A 5,000-nucleotide genomic window follows, 5' to 3' on the forward strand; every position below is an offset into this window, starting at 1 on the left:
TTAATCAGGCTTTCAGGCACTCTATATGGCCTTTGACGAATAGGTGTTGCTTCCGTTAGACAGATTTTGTGCTCCACCAAGTTTGTTCTTCCAGGTCTTCCTCTCTGTAATTCTGGGTAGGTGTTTAACACTTCGGTCAGTTCCACTCTTTGCCTCTCTTGCAGATGTTCCAGGCTTACCGCTGACTGCAAGTGTTCTGGGGTTTCAAAGTCCACCTTGTCGTCATCTTCTGCTTCAGGTGTCTCCACCTTACAGGCCAACATACCTTTCTTCAACTCAGGTCCTGGCTCCCGCCATTCCTTCAAAAGATTGACGTGGTACGTTTGATTTTTCTTCCCCTTATCTGGATGAAACACCTCATAGGTAACAGGACCCTTCTTCTTAGTGATCTCATAGGGACCCTGCCACTTCGCCAATAGCTTGTTTGTGGAAGATGGTAATAGTAACAGCACTTTTTGTCCTGGTTGGTATTCTCTCCGTCGAGACCATTTGTCGTACCACAGCTTCTGGTTCTTCTGAGCTTCCTCTAGATTCTCCTGAGCTTGCTCTCGGTACTTCTCAAGTCTGTCTCTCATCTGTAATACAAACTTTACAATGTTAGTTTCTCCTTCGGCTGTAGTGCTTGATGCTTCCCAACTCCTCTTCACCAGATCGAGAGGACCTTGCACCTGCCATCCGTACAGGAGTTCAAAAGGCGAAAAGCCTGTGGATGCCTGTGGGACCTCTCGGTATGCATATAGCAGGAACGGAAGCCACTTGTCCCAGTCTTTGCCATTGTCACTTACAAATTTCCTCAACATCCTTTTGAGGGTTTGATTAAATCTCTCTACTAATCCATCGGTTTGTGGATGGTAGGGACTTGTGCGGATGGAATGGATGCCCAGCTGCTTGTGCAGTAACTGCATCAGTCTTGATGTGAAATTAGTGCCCTGATCAGTGATGATCTCTTGCGGGAATCCAACTCTGGAAAACAGTTGTGTTAATGCAGTGATTACCTTAGCAGTTGTGATGCTGCGTAGAGGGAATGCTTCAGGGTATCGTGTAGCGTAATCACAGATGACTAATATATACTGGTTGCCTGTACTGCTTCTTTCCAGTGGCCCAACAATGTCCATGGCGATCCGTTTGAATGGAGTTTCGATGACAGGTAATGGATGCAAAGGAACTCGCGCTGACCTGTGAACAGAGCTGGTTTTCTGGCAAACAATACATGTGGAGCAATATGTGTGTACGTCAGTATACATGGAAGGCCAATAGAATCGTGTACCGATGCGTTGGTAGGTTTTCTGGTGTGCTAAATGTCCAGACCAAGGAATGGTGTGTGCTAGATGTAATATGAGTGATCTGCAACATGTAGGCACAACAAGACGTTTGACACCATCAGACAACACATATAGTACATCCTTTTCTATCACATATTTCTCTGCCCCTAGCGTCTCAATTTGTTTTTCCCCCTCACACACTTTAGAAAACAAAGGTTTCAATGTTACATCTTCAGCTTGTAACTGTGCAATATTTTTAGGGATATCCCATTCAGTCACCTTCAACCCTTCAGTTGACACTTCCACAATAGGTGAACCCAATTGCTTCTCTAGACGGCGCTGTCGCCGTGACTTTTTTGGTTTACCCCCCTCCCCTTGGATCAAACTGTCATCCATATCAGGTAAGGGCTCTAAACCCGCTCTGGTTTGTGAGCGTGTTAGCACAGGACATGATATATCATCATACACATTGGTACTTTCAACAGCATTGCTTAACAGTTCGTTCAACACAGGTAGGTCCCATCCCAAAACCATACCTACAGGTAAAGCATCCACTACCCCCACTGACATCAAGTATGGTTGATCATTGATAACAAGAGTCACTTCAGTGGTAGGATAGTCTTTTTTGTCCCCATGTACGCATTGGATGTTCTGTGTGTGTGTAAAGTCAATGGTGTTTCTTGGAATGTAGCATTGTTTTATCAGTGTAAATGTGCTGCCAGTGTCAATGAGTGCATTTATGTTTTGTCCATTCACGGTGACGTCTATGTGTCGATTAGTGTACGTCACCTTGTCTTTTACGTCCCCCTCTCTTGGAACATAACACAGACTGGTGAGTTTGGGTTTGCGTACTGGGCAGTTTGACGCCTTGTGCCCATCTTGTTGACAGTAATAGCAAATAAGCTTTTTAGTAGGAAAAACAGAGACAGTACCTTTTCCAGATGTATCAGTGTGCTTGGCCCCTCGTGTTGGTGTAGAACGGGCATACATCTGACCTCCTCGGTGTGCATTCAAGTACTGGACTGCCAACTTTGCTGCATTCAGCCCATCGGTCGGCTCATGCTCTCTCACCCAGGTCCGTACCTCCAATGGCAGTACTCGTAGCAGCTGCTCCAGGATGATAGCCTCTCCTACCTCCTCCTTTGTGCACTGCTCGGGACGTATCCATCGTTTGTAGAGCCCCTTGAGGCGATTGTAGGTCTCCGTCGGTGTTTCTCCAGCAGGAATTGATGTCTGCCGAAATCGTTGTCGGTAGGTCTCTGTTGATAAATCGAATTTCGCCATCAGTGCCTCCCGAAGATCCTTATAGACTTCCGCCCGATCTTCGTCCATCGCGAGGTATGCCTCCAGCGCTTTTCCGGTGAGAAGGGGTACTAGTCGATTCGCCCATTCCTCTTCCGGCCAACCCCAGGTCTTTGCCAGACGCTCAAAACGACGCAAGTAATTCTCCACGTCCTCTCCCTCTTGAAATGCTGGCATCCGTGACTCTGGTCGCATTGGTGGTGGTGGTGGTGAGTCTGCCGCCCTCTGTGTCGACAGTGTCGGGTTCTGCGTGACTGACGGTCCCCGAATTCGTGAAGCTGCAGGTGTGGGTAGATCTAGGCGTAGGCTTTGGCTTGGTGATGTTTCTGGTATAACTGAGCGTTGCAGTGACTCTCGCAACCCCCGTAGCTCATAGATGAGGCCTTCTTCCCTTTTTGACTGAGCTGTCAGAAATGTCCTCATCAATGCCACTACATCGCTCTCCATACCTTTTGATTCAGGTTTAGCTCTAGGGGACCTGGCTTCGGCACCCTCTGCACTGGCTGTCTCCTCTTCGTCCATAGTGTCCCATGCTACCTCTTCCAGCACAGGTTTTTGTGACCGCAGACCCTTCCTGGCCTGTTTTCCAGAAGTCACTTTTCTACGACTGGCCATCCCACTTCTGACACCACTTGTCACACAGAGGCGTTTTTCGGGTGTGTGTGAAACAAGAAAAAAAAATGAATGATGGCTCAGCCGACGTAGCACTATGGTGCAAGGTGCGTTTATTTACAGTGCAAAAGTTTCCATTCCAAAAATCCCAAAAATAAAAGAAAAAAAAAATAGATATATATATACAAAAAATAAACAAACAACAAAACAAACAAATAGAGACAATAAAGTAACAAAATAATTATATACAAAATATTTGTTCTCCAGAATTATCAAAACCAACTATTCGCCACTACTCACACCTTCTATCTCCAACGACTCCCACACTGAACTGAGCACAAGTCACTCTATTTATAGTGAGTGACTCCGCCCAGTTTGGATTAAACTATATTGAAGGTAAGTATAAGGTAAGTATGGACATAAACAAATCTTTCAGGTAAGTATTTCACACTTTCATACACTTCATTTGTATTACTATACAACTTAAAACCAAAATTATTAAATCAGCATTTTCACATGTCATGAATACTGCTTTTTCCATTGTTTTCCCATTCTTTTCATCCCCCACATAAAACACATAGTCTCCCCCGGGTGCCCAACCACTCAGCGCATGCGCAGCGCATCACTGTGCATAAAATGCTGCGCATGACCTTTTTGGCCCCTTTTGCCTCCCGTAGCCGCGATTGCGCAACCCGGAAGAGAGACGCAACAGAAACGCAACGAGACGAACAAACACAAACACAAACGGACACACAGGTAAGACAAATGTATGCGGTGTGATTTATGGCGTGTCAGAATATGCAAGGATTAATGGAGTATATAATGTGTTTGTGCGTGTATGTGTTTTTATTACAGCGCAATCTCCCGTGTGCACCCGATCGATCGGCTGGTGGAGTGAAGGTAAGTTATGTGTGTGTGCGTGAATATGTGGGTGTACAGCTCTGCCGCAGGCCAGTGACAAACTCCTTTGTCACAGTGTGTGTGTGTGTGTGTGTGTGTGTGTGTGTGTGTGTGTGTGAATAAGTGTGTGTAGGTGTTTGCCAGTACTGGGTTGCAGCTGAAAGGGCATCCGCTGTGTAAAACATATGTTGGAGGCTGCAGCTGCAACCCATCTCTGGGAAACACCCTTACAAACTCATTCACACTCATACACTATGGAAAATTTAGCCTTCCCAATTCACCTGTACCACATGTGTTTGGACTGTGGGGGAAACCGGAGCACCCGGAGGAAACCCACACCAACATGGGGAGAACATGCAAACTCCACACAGAAACACACACTGACCCAACCGCGACTCAAACCAGTGACTTTCCTGTTGTGAGGAAACAGCACTGCCTACTGCGCCACCGCGTCACGAATGAACAATTCAGCTTCAGAATCATCAAGGGTTGAGTTCTGATGCGTCACTTTACTGTGAATCAGGGAGCAGGACTCTGGTAAAGTGCGTATAACACTGAGTATTTCACCCAGCAGTAGAGCTGCACAGGCCTGAGGTTATTAGTGCTGCTCCACCATGTGAAATCACACCATTCATTTTAGGCAAAAGAAATCCTGATTCTCATTTCAGCCAGAATCCAGCAGCTCTGGAGGAAAGGGTTGATGGTCCCCATAGATATATACACTAGATGTTGCATAGGGACCCTGAGCATGCGTCAATAGCGCCGCCACATTGGTACAGTGCTCACAGAACAAATGTCATTCAACCGCACTAGTCAAGACAGTGTTATTACGTGAAGATGCGGGACTTTAGCGCTGTCTATGAGTGTAGTAATGAGCAAACAAAGAAAACAAAGCACAAAGGCAGAACATTTCAGAGGTAATAT

The 5,000-nt window shown here is 46.1% G+C and overlaps 1 protein-coding gene across 8 annotated transcripts in view; it reads right to left on the reverse strand.

Moving 5' to 3' along the window:
• Positions 1-5,000, reverse strand: part of pde8a (phosphodiesterase 8A) — a 25,138-nt gene that overhangs the window by 13,391 nt on the left and 6,747 nt on the right. The window lies entirely within an intron of this gene.

The sequence above is a fragment of the Danio rerio genome, chromosome 18 (genome assembly GCF_052040795.2).
Source record: "Danio rerio strain M-AB ecotype USA chromosome 18, GRCz13ab, whole genome shotgun sequence".
In the NCBI taxonomy this organism is placed as follows: domain Eukaryota; kingdom Metazoa; phylum Chordata; class Actinopteri; order Cypriniformes; family Danionidae; genus Danio; species Danio rerio.